The sequence below is a fragment of the Nicotiana tomentosiformis genome, chromosome 2 (genome assembly GCF_000390325.3).
Source record: "Nicotiana tomentosiformis chromosome 2, ASM39032v3, whole genome shotgun sequence".
Classification (NCBI taxonomy): Eukaryota; Viridiplantae; Streptophyta; class Magnoliopsida; order Solanales; family Solanaceae; genus Nicotiana; species Nicotiana tomentosiformis.
Genome location: NC_090813.1, coordinates 144,798,302 through 144,814,964, shown reverse-complemented (window position 1 = coordinate 144,814,964; position 16,663 = coordinate 144,798,302). Strand labels below are relative to the sequence as shown.

The following is a 16,663-nucleotide window of genomic DNA, read 5'->3' as shown; positions in this document are numbered from 1 at the left end:
GATAATTCCGGAATGGTCCTTGGCATGTTCGAGGACGAGCGTATATTTAAGCGGGCGAGAATGTAACGACCCGATCGGTCATTTTGAGCTCTAGCGTATCGCTCGACGGTTTGAGGCCTTAAGTAGCTTTACTTTATGTTTTATGACTTGTACGCGTAGTCGGAATCAAATTTCGGAAGCTTTAAGTTGGGAGAATTACTAAGGTTTGACTTTTGAGTAAACGACCTCGGAATCAGGATTTGAAGGTTCCAATAGATTCGTATGATGATTTCGGACTTGGACGTGTGTTGGGGTTGAGTATCGGGTGGTCCGGGAGCATTTCAGGGCTTATTATGGAAAGTTGGCATTTTGAAGGTTTTAAAATTTCATAATTTTGGTTTGAAGTGGATTTTGATGTTATCAATGTATGTTTGAGGTTTCGAGCCTTAGAATAGGTACGTATCGTAATTTGTAACTTGCACGCAAGGTTTGGAGTCATTCCGGAATATTTAAGTATGAATCGGACGCGTTCGTCGAAGTTTGAATGTTTGAAAGTTTAAAGAAGGTATCAATCGTCGATTCATGGTTTTGATATTGTTTGGTGTGATTTGAGGCCTCGAGTAGGTTCGTGTTATATTTTAGGACTGGTTAGTGTGATTGGACGGGGTCTATGAGCACCTAATTTTTGCCCCACATAGGAAATTACTCCTAAAAATAATTCAAAAATAGTTTTAATTATTTTTATGAATTTTAGAAGTTTTTCTTTATTTATTTTTCATTTATTCGCATTGTTTATGCATGTTAGGAATATCGTAAATCATAAATATCATAAAAATATTCAAATCTTAATTTCATAGCATTTTAGATTTTAAATTGTGTTTTAGGATTTAATTACATTGTTAAATGCATTATATAAATATCTAAAAAAAATGCATTCTTAGGTTAGTTAATTAATTAGGTCATTATTCAATTAGTGAGTAAAATATATATACAAGTTTAGCCACACAAATTGATTTTAATTAAAATTTGAGTCCAAAATGACTAATTTTGTAATTGTTTCAAGCTCATCCCTTTAGAAACTCAATCCACCCCATACCCTGGCTCATACTCTTCTCTTAAAACACCCATCTCCCCCGCTCTATTAGGGCAGACCCTAATTTCACCCCTCCCCTCCCATTCTCAACAAGAGAGACCCCCCCCCCCCCCCCTTTCATTCCCATAGGAGGATAGAAAACGGATCCCTCCCCAAAAAAGAAAAAAAACCCTAGCTAGCCACGACCCCTCCCTTTCTTCTCCTTCCTCACTCTCTCATCACATCTGATCCCCCACACTCTCCTCTCACCCATCTATAAAGGCACACACACAAATACTCCCTCTCATCCCCTTCACGAAGGTTAGCCAAAAGTTGAAAACAAATTTCTGATTCAAACATTTGAATCTCAGACCTGACAAATTCGAAGACCAAAAACAAAGGGAAAAAAAAGAGATAAAGAGGATCCCAACCACTGTTTGAAGTTGCTGTTTATTTTTTGTTGGATTTTTTTTAAGTTGTTGACATTTGGGAATTATCGCTGAAGTTGCTGTTTGGATTGTTTGTCGCTGAAATTTGGATTTCTGGGGGGTTCGATTGGTATCGAAGTTGTAAGAAGTGTTGTTTGTTGTTGTTTTATTGCTCCTGTTTTGTTGTTCACTATTCTCTGGTTGTACTCGGCTCTTATTTAAAGTCTGCTTAGCTACTTTCAAGGTACTTCTTTTGAACCTTGGATTGCTAAATGGATAGAAAACATGTCTATGATAGAAGATAGGAAACATGTCTATGATAGAAGATACATGTGGATTGTGATGTTAATGGAATTAGTCTTGTTCGGCTCTAAATTTCTATGTTCTATCAATGCTTTAGCATTTTGTATCGCTAGTTTCTTATTCTGTTTTAAAATTCATAAATTAGAAGCATGATTTAGATACTAATTTTTCTTTGTGTTATAAATATGATGAATCTTCTTTTTGTCTCCTATATTATTTTTTCCATTTAATTTGGAATATTCCATAGTTCTTTAATTTTGTATCTGCACACCTATGTGTATATTTGTTGGTCAAAGGTCATTATCCCCCTAGCCTCGTAAGTTTGCTTAAGTTAAAAAGTATTTGAATAGATTTCCTGTGTTGGCTCGAAGGTGGTTGTTTTATCAAGTGCCTATTTCTGCATTGTACTTCTTTCAAAATCAGTAGTTTCCACTTTAACTCAATGTTGACTTTAATGGAAAAGGCATCAGAATTGTTGACTAAAATGAGTTCACTTTTGAGGATTTCTACAAAAATGGTGTATAGTTAAGACTTGCTAATCAAAATGGATGCTATCAGAAACAATGAAAGAGATCAGTTCTTTTGTTAAATCTTAGAACAGTACCAAGGCCTTCAACTATGAATAATCTGTTAAGTCATGAATATTTAGTTATTGTTCTCGTGGGCAGCTTATAAAGTTAGAACCATTTGTTTCTTCCATGAATGACTTCTATAACCGTGCTAAAACCACAGAACTCGGGAATGCCTAACACCTTCTCCCGGGTTAACAGAATTTCTTACCCGGTCTTCTATATTCGCAGACTTTAAACAGAGTCAAATTTTCTCGATTTGGAATTTAAAATAAACCGGTGACTTGGGACACCATAAATAATCCCAAGTGGCGACTCTGAATTAAAGAAATAGTCCAATTTCGATTAATGTCACTTTAATTGAAAAAACTCCCCTATCCCCTCGGGAAAAAGGAGGTGTGACAGGGTCCCGGGGGCTTCTGGTGTGTTTCGAATGTGTTTGGATGGTGTCGCGCTCTTATTTGATGTTTCAGCGTCGTTTCTTTGGGCATAAAGGGAACTATATTGAGAAAACAACCTTGGATTTGTGATTAAATTAAACTATTAGATTCGTATCATAATTACGGAACCATAACAATAAAAATTGTCGAATTCCGATGTTGTATGAGAGAGTTATGACCATTTTTGTGTCGGACAAAATTGCTGGTTTCTGGTGCGAAGCTTTGTTCTTCGCGTTCGCAAAAGAGGTTATGCGTACGCGAAGAAGGATTTATGGGTTGACCGGTCAACGCAATAAATTGCTTTTTGCGAACGCTAAGGTCTCCCGCGAAGGCGATGAAGAAAAATCATCTGAACAATGTTTTAAACCGAGAAGTTTAGTATTTTGGGCATATCTTGAGTTCTAGAGCTCTGTTTGAGGTGATGTTTGCGGCGTTGTTCTCATCTCAACAATGGGGGTAAATACATGACCTTTATTTTGATATTTTTTCATTATTATTTCCGTTGATTATTATTTTTATCCGTGTTTGGATTGTAGAAATTGAGATTTTTAGCCCCAAAGTTGAGAAATGGTAAATCCATGATTCGAGGGTCGATTCATGGACAAAGTTGGATGATTTTCTGGATATAGATCATATGAGTTATGGAAAATATTTATTTTCAATAATATTTAGAATCTGGGCATGTGGGCCCGAGGGTTGACTCTATTGACTTTTCGAGCGGAATTGGTAATTATCATAAATAAATTAATTATGATGGTGGAGTATATTTTTATTGGTTTTTCAAGAATGTTTGACTAAGTCGGATCGATAGGCTTTTGGTTTGAGGTGTTAGAGAGGCGTTGGGGCCGGTTATGGAAATTCAGAGCGAGGTAAGTCTCTTGTCTAACCTTGTGAGAGGAAAATTACCCCGTAGGTATTATATTCTTATGTGCTACATGTTGTGGGAGCTACGCACGTATGAGGTGAAAAGTGTCTGTGCGTATGCTAGAATTCCTGATTATGTCCGGGTAGACTTAGGTTCACGCCATGCTATAATTGTACTATTTGAGTTATCTTTGCTCGTTTAAATTCCTTTATTTCGCGTTACGACTTGAGACTAGACTTGCATAGGGTGATAGACTCGCTATTGAAGAGATGTGACGAGCTACTTAATAATCTGCGGAATAATTTGTGCTTCCCTTATGAATTTCTCCTACATTGTGCGTATTTATCGCAAGGTTTTCCTTAAAATTCACAACTCACACATTTATTCGTGAATGTGGTCAGGGATCCGTTAAAGGTTCTTATTCTAATGGGATCGGGCTGTTCACCTCGGCAGAATTATGTACCACACTCTTATGGGAGCGGGTCGTTCGCCTCGGCAGTATAATAGATGCATCTATGGTCCGTGCAGTTCGACCCTCGGCAGTGCACATATTATGATGGGATCGGACCGTTCTCCGCTGCATTTCTATAAAACACTCTTATATACCGGGTTGTTCGCCTCGGCAGCGTCGTGTGTAATATTTGATAAGAAATCAGCGTATCCGTATTTATTTTTTCTTGATTTGAGTTGTGACGACCTATCTGGCGAGGTTCATTTTATATATACTCTGGTTGAGGAGGTAACTGCTAATTAAGAGCTTGAGTTTACCGTTCAGAGGAGGTTTGTACCTCGTATTTATATTGGTTTATACCATTTATTTACTCTTCCGAATTCTTGTTTACTTCTTACTATGCATGATTTATTGGACCACTAGTAAGTGTGGATGTCGACCCCTCGTCACTACTTCTCCGGGGTTAGGCTAGATACATACTGGGTATGCGTTGATTTACATACTCATACTACACTTCTGCACTTATTATGCGGGTTTACATTTTTGGTGGTCTCTTGGGTGTAGAGGCGTAGCTATTGCAGGGATTTTACGGTGAGTTGCATTCTATATTACGATCTGCAGCATACAGAGTCTCCATCAACATTATTTATATTCTCTTGTCTAACTTGTATTCCAGACAAATGTTGTATTTTATTATATTTTCTAGTTGATGCTCATGCACTTGTGACACCCGGTTTTGGGGGTTCTTACTGGATGTTTAGTATGGTAGTTCACCTAATTATTATCATTTCACCCTGAAATCTTCATTTTATACTATTTAATTAATTGGAATTATCATTTCAAGTAATAAAAATGAGTAATTAAGTTGATCAATCACTGTTGGCTTGCTTGACGGCGGCGTTAGGCGCTATCATGACCTATAGTGGATTTTGGATCGTTACATCGACGAACTTGAGGAACGAAGAGACATGGCCTACATAAGGATGATCGCTCAAAAACAACAAACAGAACGCTATTATCACAAGAGGGCAAAGGTCAGGCCGCTCAAAGTCGGAGACTACGTGCTTAAAGCTAAATCACAAGCGAGCAAAGACCCACGAGAAGGCAAACTAGGAACAAGTTGGGATGGCCCGTACAAAATCACGGCAAAAGCGAACAAAGGGTCATTCCAACTGGAAACAATGGAAGGAAAGCTACTACCAAACAACTGGAATATTACCCACCTCAAGTACTTCAACTTTTAAGAGATAAAGCGTCCCCCAAGTCGTATTCTTTTTTCCCTCACTTGAGTTTTGTCCCAATTGTGTTTTCACAAGGAGGTTTTTAACGAGGCTACGAAGGGAACACTTCTAGTCGAAGTACGCAAAGATGGGGCCAGGACGGCTAGTTCATTGCTCGAACTCTCAAGCACTCTCCAGGTCAACAAATGAAGGGACTAGATAGATTGGGACTGGGACTAGAACGCCAGCCAACGCTTGAAAATTTGTAAATTTCTCCAAATGTATGACCAAAGCAACAATGCTTAAAGTGTACGGTTTTGACAAACTTTGCACTTATCGGAACACCTACCGGCCCTCGGTCATACATAAAATTAGGTTATGTTCGACCTCGTCGAACTGATGCTTACTGTCCCTCGGCCATAATTAAATTTAGGTTATGTTCGACCTTGTTCAAACTAACACCTATCGGCCCTCTGCCATAATTAAATTTAGGTTATGTTCGACCTCGTCGAAATGATGCCTATTGGCCCTCGACCATAATTATACTTAGGTTATGTTCGACCTTGTTCGAACTAACACCTACTGGCCCTCGACCATAATTAGATTTAGGTTATGTTCGACAATATTCGAACCAATACCTACCGGCCCTCGACCATAATTAAAAACCTTGTTCGAACAAATGCCCACCAACCTCTGGCCGCCATTCGCCATTAAGTGATCACGATCATAAAATCAATGCTACCAAGCGACATAATTAAAAAATATACAAATGCAAAAACAAACCGCCAAAAGAGAATCAGATGCAAATAACGAAGTTGGCATTTCATACTTGAAATATTTTTTACAAAGGCTCATGAAGACGCCACCAACTACACGTAAAGATATACAAAAATCAAAAGAGAATACTATTGGCCACCACCATCACGACCCTCGACATCCTCGCTGACCTGGTCCTCAGCGTCATACCAAGCATTCTACTCGAGCCGGTCTACACCTTCGTCCCCCTCATCCTTGCCGGCCTCTGGCGTAGCAGGGTCATACCCGCAAGCGACTGAGCTTCGCGAGCCTTAACACGCGCATCTTTGAGGGCGGCCTCAGAAATGGATCCTGTTGCATGCAAATCTCGAAACACGTCTAACTAGGCCTCGACATGAATCCACTCTTCGTACAACTCTCGAGGAACATTAGGAAAATCTGAAGTATGGGAAGAGGACAGTTGTGCTAGTAATCGGGCTTTCTCGGCTTCAACAGCAGCAACTCGATCGTAGAGGCCAGAGGTCTGTTTCTCCAACTCTCCAATCCTTTCATCAAGTCGCTTTTCTTTAAGCCTTGCCATTTTCAAGTCATTCTCTCACTCAGAACGGAGAGTCCTGATCACTAACTCAAGAGCCTCCGCCTTCCTCAAAGCCTCCGACTGATCGAACTCCGCCTTCTCAAGATCCTCTGCCTTCTTGGCGACCTCACCACTTAGAGCATCCGCTCTGAATTAACACTCCTTAAGCTGGACACGCAAGGAAACCGCCTGAGCATGGAGATCGCTGCAGTGGGCTTCGACCTCTTTGCTGAATTCGAGCTCTTCCTTCTTACCTCTCAACGTCCCTTCAAGGACACTACACTTCTCGATGACCCTCAAAAGCTCGTCATCCTTGCCCTTCAACTCATCATGAAGGGCCCGCAAGTTACCGCCCTCGCCAAAATGCCTGCGAATCTCCCAGTACTTGCCGCGGCACTCAAAGTATTTGCACTCTAACTTCTCAAATATTTTCTTACGCCTCTCCTCCCTTCAAGCGCTCTCAATCTCCAAGATCATGGTCTACAATCATAAGGAAAAGAAGGAAAGCAAAAGTGAGAACGTCTCCGCTAAAAAGGGCAAAACACTATAACAAAAACAAAAGGCACTACAGTAAGAAAGATGAAGCCCTGAAATACTCACCCTGAGGGCAAGGCTGGCTATACTCCTCGACAAAGTGACATTGTCCAATTCTCTAAGGGTTTTACCTTCTACGTCGGAGCAAAGAGGACCGAGGGAAGAGACTACGCTCTCCGTATTCTTTAACAGATCGCGATCCATGGGGATCACAATAGTCCTCGTAGACCCCTCCAACCTCACCTCGAGTTGGGTAAACTCTTCCTTCATCATCCTCAGGTCAGCACCATCAACGTATGAACCTGTCTCATAACCATCTTCGGCAATGCCTTTGCCTCTCCCATCGGCCGTCAAAGAATTATAATCGGTTGACTGCGAAGTCGACGGCCCCTCTTGCCGCTAAGGATCAGAAACTTCGGCGGCCAGCCCTTCAGCCTCCGTCATCACAGAGGGGAGAGACATACCTTCGTTGGCCTCTACCGGTCTTGGAACCTCAGATGCCAGTCCAACATCGTCCTCAAGGACAATGGTTGCCGTCTCATGAAGAGTAAAGTCATCCATCACAGAGTCCACGGCACAGGCAACCCCGTTGCCAATATCCACCGATCTCCTCTTGCGGGGCATCGGGTCTCTGTCACCTAGCAGCGACTCCTCCTCTTCGTGCACAAGACGGTATAAAGGAAAATCCGAAGGTTCCGCTGCCGAAGTATCCACAGTTAAAACAGGAATTGATGCTGAAGCAGTGGGTGGGATCGAGGAGCGAGCAGAATCAGCCGCGGTCATAGAAGGGGCAGAACTCGACGAGACACCAGCTTTCCTCTTACGGTTAGCCTTGTCATCCATCTTCACCACCAGGCACTTGCCCCCTCAGTGGCGAAGGTTTACATCGTCCCCCTATAGAAACTAGGGGCGAAAAGATGCATCAAATGCTGGAGTGTGATCTCAACCCTGGCCAATTCCGCAAACTTAGTAAGCATCCTTATGAGCTTATAGATATACGGTGGGAGCTGAGCCAGGCAAACGCCATAGAAACGGCAAAACTCCTCCGTCAGTGGAAGAAGGGGAAGAGTGTAGCCAACACGAAAGGGGTAAGCGTCCCGGAGGATACATAGAATTATACCAGGACTCATCCTCAAGGTGATCTACAACATCCTCACCGTCCACATCCTCTTCACCAGGACGAAGCGTAGCCGGGTCGTAACCACAAGCAACCCGAGCCTTTGCCCGAGCCTCCTTAAAGTTCGTGGCATGAACGGAACCTGCCACATGCAGCTCACGAAGCACATCCAATTTGGACTCGACATGGATTCACTCTTATATAGCTCACAAGAAACGTTAGGAAAGCCAGAAGCGATGAAGAAGGTCATGCAAGTAGGTTGGCCTTCTCGGCCTCTAGAGCGGCTAGTCACTTCCCTTATTCATAGGGGAAACCCTTTTTCTATTGAGTAGTCACTCTTTAAAGATTAGAGGTCTCTTTCTCAAACTCCCCAATCCTTTCATCAAGTTGTTCTTCTTTGAGCCTCGCCGTCGATATGTCATTTTATCGCTCAGAACGAAGAGTTTGGTTTGCCACTTCAAGGGACTCCGCCCTCCTCCGAGCCTCCGACCGAGAAGACTCCGCCTTGTCCAACTCCTCCTACTTCTCGGAAACCTCGCCACTAAGAGCCTCTGCCCTGAATTGGTACTCTTCGAGTTGGCCTCGCAGCAGGACCACTTGGGATTGGAGATCACTGCATTGGGCTTCTATGCCCATGCTAAGCTCAAGCTCCTCCTCTTTGCTCCTCAACATCCCTTCCAGGATGATGCATTTCTCCGCAACCCGCATTAGCTCCTCGTCCCTCTCCTTCAAGTCCTCAGTTGGCACACATCGCCGCCTTCACGGAGCCGACACTGGAGCTCTTAATACTTTGCAAGGCATGCAAAATACTTGTCCTTCAACTTCACGTAAATGTCTTTACGTTTCTTCTCACAATGATCACTCTCAATCTCCAGAATAACCGTTTGTAATACGAAGAAAAGAAATTCAAGCTTACAAAGAAAGAAGCAAAACATAAAGGAAAGAATGACCAATAGTTGTACTTACCCGGAGAGCAAGACCAGCGATGTTATTCGACAGGGTGCTATCGTTTATCATCTCGAGGGTCGTACCCTCAATTTCAGAACAAAGAGGACCGATGGAAGGGACTATTTCCTCGGTGTTTACAAGAAGATTACGATCTATTGGGATCGCAGTAGTTCTGGAGCCCCCGTCCAACCTCACTTCGAGTTGAGTGAGTCCCTCATCAATCATCCTCAACTCGTCCATATCCATGTTAGAGTTAGATCCAACGTCCTCCTCAGCGATGGCCTTCGCTCTGTCATTAGCCGCAGAAGGGACATACACTGCGACCCCAGAAGACGAGGCCTCTTCTTGCCTTAGAAGTGCAAGGCCGTCATTATGCACCTCGCCCTCGACCAAGTCCCTCGCGGGACGCATTGAGGTACTCATGCTCATCTCTTCTTAGTGTGGGACCTCGGGACCTGCCTCGAGGCTCTCTCTAATGTGTATTGTGGCCGTCTACCGAAGAACAAAGCCATAATCCTCCAAACTAATGGCTACCAGCCTCTCTCCCCTGTATCCACAACTCACCTCTTACGAGGCATTAGACCACTGTCATCAGGAGAGACGTCGTCTTCGTCAACCAGTGAAAGGAGTTGAGGAGAAGAAGCAACAGACCAAACGGAGACGGGCTCTCAGGCTATGGTTGCTGAGGTTGGGACCTATACGGAAGATGTAATAGTCGCAACAGGGGTAGAAACTGAAGGCGCAACATCGTTCCTTCGGAAAGAGGGCACCGGTTCCCGAATTATTCCGAGAAGATCCCCTGCCTGAGAAAAAAACACAACGTCAAGTTAGCAGATCAAATTCACACACAACGGGAAGTGAAACGGCCATGATCAAAGAAAAGAAATTACGTGTCATAGGAAGAGCCGGTTTGAATCTCTTGAAAAAGCTCGGCCAATCGTGTATTCCTACAATATGGGGGAGGAGTCGCTCGACCCAATCAGAGATGTGCACGACCATAAAAGGAGGCTGGTTGTTGGCTGCAAGAGAGGAAAATGAGAAATCAGAACTTGAAACCGAGCAAAAGAAATACAGAAATAAACAAGGCACTTACGAGTGTAGTTCCAAGCCTCAAGAAAGTTGTTGACACTGGCCACGACGTCCTCAGTTCTGACGAAGAAAAAGTTAAGCCAGAACTGATGACTAGCCTTGTCATCAATCTTCACCACCAAGCATTTGCCTCCACGATGGCCGAGGTTCAGTATCGTTCCCCTATAGAAACCAGAGGCGAATAGATGTACTAAGTGCCACAATATCAGTTTGTCCTCGGCCAGCTCGGCAAACTTAGTCAACATCTTGATGGTCTTATAGACATACAACGTGAGCTGAGTAGGGTAGACGCCGTAGCGACGAAAATATTCCTCCACCAACAGAAGGAGGGGGAAAGAATAGCCGATGAGGAAGGGATAGTAATAAAGAGCGCAGTACCCGGGGCGATGAACCTGTACCATGTCCCCTTCAGCCGGGATCAATTCGACATGGTTTGGAAGGTCGAATTTGGCCTTGAGTTTCGCCAATTCCTTAGGCGTCATTATCGATTGAAAGACTCCAGGCGCGACGTCAGGCACTCTGGTGAGGTCAGACCTAAAGTCAGGATTGCGGGGGATTATTTCGTCCACCGACGGGAATGCTTCATCCTCGACAATGGCGGAAATGCTCTCCCCATAGGAGGGAATTACCACTGCCAGGGGAGCAACACGACTCCCTTTGCCAACATCAGAAGGTACGCTTGACATGATTCAAGGTAGTGAAGGAAAGTAACAGACGGGAGATAATGAAAAATGATGTAGGTCAAAGAAATAGAGAAGGGAAGATTCAGAGAAGAAGAAAGTAGGAAAGAGGGCTGATTCTTTGAAACGTTAGGGAAGTGAAACTTTAAAACCAGGTTTTAGAACCCCTATTTATAGAAGTCAAGGCATTAGAACCAAAAATGGCTTGTCATAAATGGAACCGAAATCGAAATGACAGGTCTAATCAGGGGTCACACATGAAATGAAGTTACGCATCGGGAATATCCGCCATAATGACACATGATATCATGACGTCATTCTAATCCTTGGACAGGATAACGCCAACGGATCACCTGGGAAATTTGAAGTATTTGAAATGTAGGGCTCACGGAGGGCCACGTCGCCCGTTCGCCACAACAACCACGACCCGTGTAGACCACTTGATAAGCTCGATCCCAAACGACATTATCCTTTCATCGAACTCGCCCACGAAGTCGACCTCAATAAGCGGAGGGACTAACTATAAAGGTCAAAAATTATCTCTAATGTGCTTAAGTACTAATAGCATCAATATGGCATTCACAGGTCGCCAGGCGTCACCAATGCAATCTAATAGAGGTATTCCCAGGATCGAAGTGGCTCTAGAAACAATGAAGGTTGCAGTTGAAAAGTCAAAAAGGATAATGGTCGAGGAGTCATCAAAGATCGAGGTCGAGGTCGAACATCCTGACAGAGTTATAATGGCTAGTTCCCATATAGGACATTAAAGAGAATATTCTAGTGGATATTCTCTGCACTTGTAACTATTAGGGTTTTTAGGAACATGTTCCCTATAAATAGAAAAAGACACAATGATAGGGGACACGAGATATTCATTTGTAAAGAACATATTGACTTTATAGAGAGAATCTAATCTTATTGCATAGATACAAAAATAACCTTTTTACCAAGATTCTTGTCTAGCTTGTCCACCGGATCCAAGAACAATCCTAGTGTTCAAAAGCTTATCAATCATTCATCACTGTCAGAAAGAATAACCACTGATTTCGCCCCTTTTCGGGTGACTCACACGTTTTATTTACCTAAATACCATTTATTGCTATTTATTACTATTTAATGCCTTATTCCATCTTTTTGGATCATTGAATATTGCTATCATTTCTCATATTCACTGCTCCCCGGATAGAGTATACTAGTTATTTTGCCTTGACACCGGTAGTTTTATCTTTTGGATATTATTTTTTAACTAAGATTAACTCTTCTTTATATAAATCTAATTGATTGAGTTAAAATCTATATTTTTGGTCAAATATTAGTTCCAGTTATTCATTTTATCATACTTTAAGTTATACAAGAAATTGCTAAGTGTATTGTTTATGCAAGCTAGCAATTATGCCTAGCTACATTGATAAGTTACATAATTATCGAGGAAACATGCCAAAGCCAATACCGCGAAAAGACTAGTATCTATGAAACTACCTCGCAAATATATATATATATGTGTGTGTGTTTTGCCCCTCAGCCAGAGGATAATCTCTCAATTAAGTATACATGTTGATATTGTTGACATGTTTTTCTTTTCTTTGCTGATTCGTTTCAATTAAATGTTTCATGTTGCAAAAAGTTACCTACGGATGTATGCATGTGGTCCGGGAGCACTTCAGGGTGAACATAGAACAAGTAGAGTCAATAGTTTAGCATTTAGACCATAATATTTAGCAATAAAAAAATACTTAACCCAATACGTGCTCTCTGAACCAAGCTAAATAATCTCCTATCACTAGGCGCACCAACCAATCTGGGCTTTACCAAAATATATACGTCACTTTGGGATACATGTGCATAGCCGCTCTGTGTGGCTAAAATTCAAACTCTTTTCTTTTTTAGTTCCACTGAAAAAGTCTTTTCTTAGAAATATAAAGTCAACATTCGTTAAAGAGATTTTGAGGAGTTTAGCTAGGGACTGCTGTTGCTAAGATATGCTCGGGAGGACAAAATTTTTACTAAATTTTTAGTTACCCAAATATTAGATATGGAAGTTAGCTCGGGTCATTTTTCTATCTAAAATGACGTTACACAGTTAGGGATTTTTGCATAGTAGGAACTCTGTTCCTCCCTAAATGTCGATTTTCATGTAATGAGATAACGTTGTACACAGTGGTGATATGATACTAAGGATGCTTGGAAGGAAATCAAATGTCATAAAAATTAGCAGAAGAATGGATGAATCTGTACAAGGCATATGACTGAGAGTCTCAGATAGCATATGACATTGCAGGGAGTTGGAACAACAAGAAGCAAATTGACAATTTAGCATTGCTTGGAATGTATACTTCTAACCAGGTGTTCAAAGTAAATCGAGAAATTGCACCGAACAAATAAATCGAGTTAAACCGTGAAAAGTTATTAATTAATGATTTGAATTGTCGACCATAATTGTTTGGTTTGATTTTAATTAAAAAAGTCAAACCGAAACCGACATTAAATATATAATTATTTCCAAATATTGTGTACTTAAAAATATTATTATAATTATTTTAAATATTTCTTATAATTTTTCATAGTTTATGTTTCTTTATATTAAATTTTAGGTTTTGACTTGCAATTTCAAATGGTCCCATAAGTTTGTTATAGAATTATAGTACATTGATGTCTAGTAAATCAAATAAATCGATCTATGTTTATTTTCATTATCTCGATAACAATACTTGTTTTATAGGTTTTCATAATCTTCAATGTTGGTGACACTATATTTTAGGATAATATCATGATGCATCTAGTTTGTGTTATTTTCTTGGGAAACACCATATAATTGTTGTATCATATTAGGGTAAGAAATAATTGGAAGTACTAGCTACATGGTCATGTTGTGGATGCCTTATCGAGAAAAAATAACCCGAAAAAATAGAAAAAGTCTAACCAAATCGAAAAAATGAGACAAAATAAAAATTGATTTTTGTTGATTTGATTTGATATATAGATATAAAAACGGACATCATCGGTTAAATTTGGTAAATAAAAAATCAGATCAACCTGACATATATACCTGTATAGGATAAAATATGTTCTATTAAATGATCGCATAAGGAAGTGACACGTGGAGTCGAAAGCAGAGGATAGCTGAAATCGAAGGCAACTATTCCGTTTGTTACCGTAAATAATGATACTCATAAAGATTAAATAAATTTCTGCTACCCGGTAACATTTAATGAAGAATATTCTACAACATTTAGTACACTACCCGTTACAAAGAATATGACATTCATGCCTGTCGTTACACATTCTTCAATGGCCCTCATAATTAACATTAAAGAAGGGCTTGGTCATACGACCTTGTTCCCTAGGTGTGTAGCTATAAATAATGAGCTCTATTATCATTGTAAATTACACGAATTTCTAGCAAACATACGTTACACTCTATTCAAAGCTTAATATAACTTTATCTTCTTGCTTTTTGATTTCATTGTTGTTGTGCCCGTAAGCCCTGCTCCCAGAACTATTATTTCTGCTATTTTGGCTCCATCTCAAGGCTAAGTATTGCGAATCTATATAATTCATCTATTATTTCAGAATCAAATTAATTCACTTGTCTAGAAACTACGTATAAATTCAATTATACCCTTTTACGGATAAACAATTGTGTAATTAAGTTGGTCCTTGCCTCTTTTACTAACGTGTTTGATTATTTGTTCTTAGCAAAACATCATAGAAAATGGCAGATGATGGTGTTAACAACACACAGAACCTTGAGGCCCAAAGAAACCTGCCTCATCATGAGGATTCATTCAGTGACACCCGCAGTGAGGGGAACGAGGCCACACCGGTCCACGACAGGCAGTACCTGTGACTTGTTCGAGAGGTGACTCCTAATGATGCTGAAGAGGAGCATGCCGTTGAAGCGGTAAGGGTTCTGCAGGAACAATAAGAGGCCATTCTAGGCCATCTCATATGGTAGGATAAGGTTATGACAGAGTTAAAAGATGCATTATCGCGTGCTTCCAATAACGTGAATGGACGAGGTCCAATTCCTCCCGTGCTCCCTCAAATCAAACAACGCAGAGGGTCGACAATAACACCCCGAGGGGCGAGGTCGACTTTGATGGGGCCGGGGGGAGCGGATCTGGTCACAACAATGAGAGTGATCCCTTCAAAAACGAACTCATACGATTTATGAGGGAAGTGAATGCCCGCATGGACCAAATATCTGACGTGCCAAAATATGATGGAACTTCGGACCCTCGGGAGCATATTACCACCTATACAACGATGGTGAAGGAGAACGAATTAGCTCCCAATGAGATCGAATCAGTTTTGCTGAAGAAATTCGGAGAAACTCTAATGAGGGGAGCCTTGACGAGGTATTCGTTGTTTCCTGATCATTCCATAGATTCCTTTGAGATGCTCGCGGATTCTTTCATTAAGGCCCATGTCGGGGCCAGAAAGGTGCAGGCCCGGAAGGCCGACATATTCAAAATTGCTTAAGGAGAGTCCGAGTTGTTGTGGGAATTCGTAACCCCGTTCCAGAAGGAAATGATGTTGATCCTGGCAGTTCCGGATGAATGGACGACTGAAGCATTCACCAAGGTTTTGAATACGAGAAGTTTTGATGTTTCTCAAAAATTGAAGGAAACCTTGCTCGAGTTCCAAGCGACAACTTGGGCGGATGTTCACAACCGGTACGAGTCAAAAATAAGGATTGAGGATGATCAGCTCGGCTTCCTAATGTAGGTTAAAGGTCGGGAGAAGAATAAAGAGAAATAAAAAGATGATTTTGACATGGATAGATGATCTTCGAGGGGCCGGGTTTTGCCCTATGATCGGGCCGAAGGATGCGGCAGAGATTTCCGATCGACATAAAGTTTCATTACCGATAGAAGAACTGATCGCGACATGAACAACAGATCATTACAGGACAAGTAAACGTCAGGTTCTCAAGATCCTTCCTACCCCAGACTATCAGAATACAACTCCAACGTCAGTGAAGTAGAGTTGGTATTGGCTATGAGGACCATTAAAGAAGCATTATTCCCGAAGCCGATAAGGTTCGATCCTAGCCAAAGGGACCCTAAATTGTGCTATGAATACCACTGGATGAATGGCCACCGGACTGAGGACTTCCAACATCTGCGTCAAGAGGTGGTGATACTATTGAAAACTGGCCATCTCAGTGAATTCTTAAGTGACCGGGCCAAAAACAATTACAGTTGCAATCGTGATAACACGGAGCCCTCCAAACCAGGAGAAGATCCACCGCGCCAGACGATCAACATGATTTTTGGGGGGAACGAGATTAACGGGGTTACCTTTTCAGCAACAAAAAAGATGAAGGTATCAGTAACCCACAGCAAGAGGCTCCGGGAAGTCGCTGAAGATAACATCACTTTCACGGAGAAAGATGCAGACGGATTGTTGCTACCGCACAACGATGCATTGGTAATTTATTTAAATGTATTATATTTTAAAATCAAACGTATTCTGGTGGATCCAGGGAGTTCGGCCAATATTATACAATGGAGGGTATTGGAACAAGCCAAACTTACTGGAAGCATAATTCCGGCCACAAAACTCCTCGCCTAGTTCAACCTCGCAAGTGTGGCAACCCGAGGAGAGATACTGCTACCCACAAATACCAAAG

General features: G+C 41.5%; 1 long non-coding RNA gene across 1 annotated transcript; it reads left to right on the top strand.

Annotated features, from left to right (window-relative positions):
• Window positions 1-1,187: 1,187 nt before the first annotated feature.
• LOC138905489 (uncharacterized) lies at window positions 1,188-4,497 on the top strand. The gene is made up of 2 exons (XR_011413553.1): window positions 1,188-1,723; window positions 4,058-4,497. It is a non-coding gene; the product is annotated as an uncharacterized lncRNA (long non-coding RNA).
• The last annotated feature ends 12,166 nt before the right edge of the window (window positions 4,498-16,663 follow it).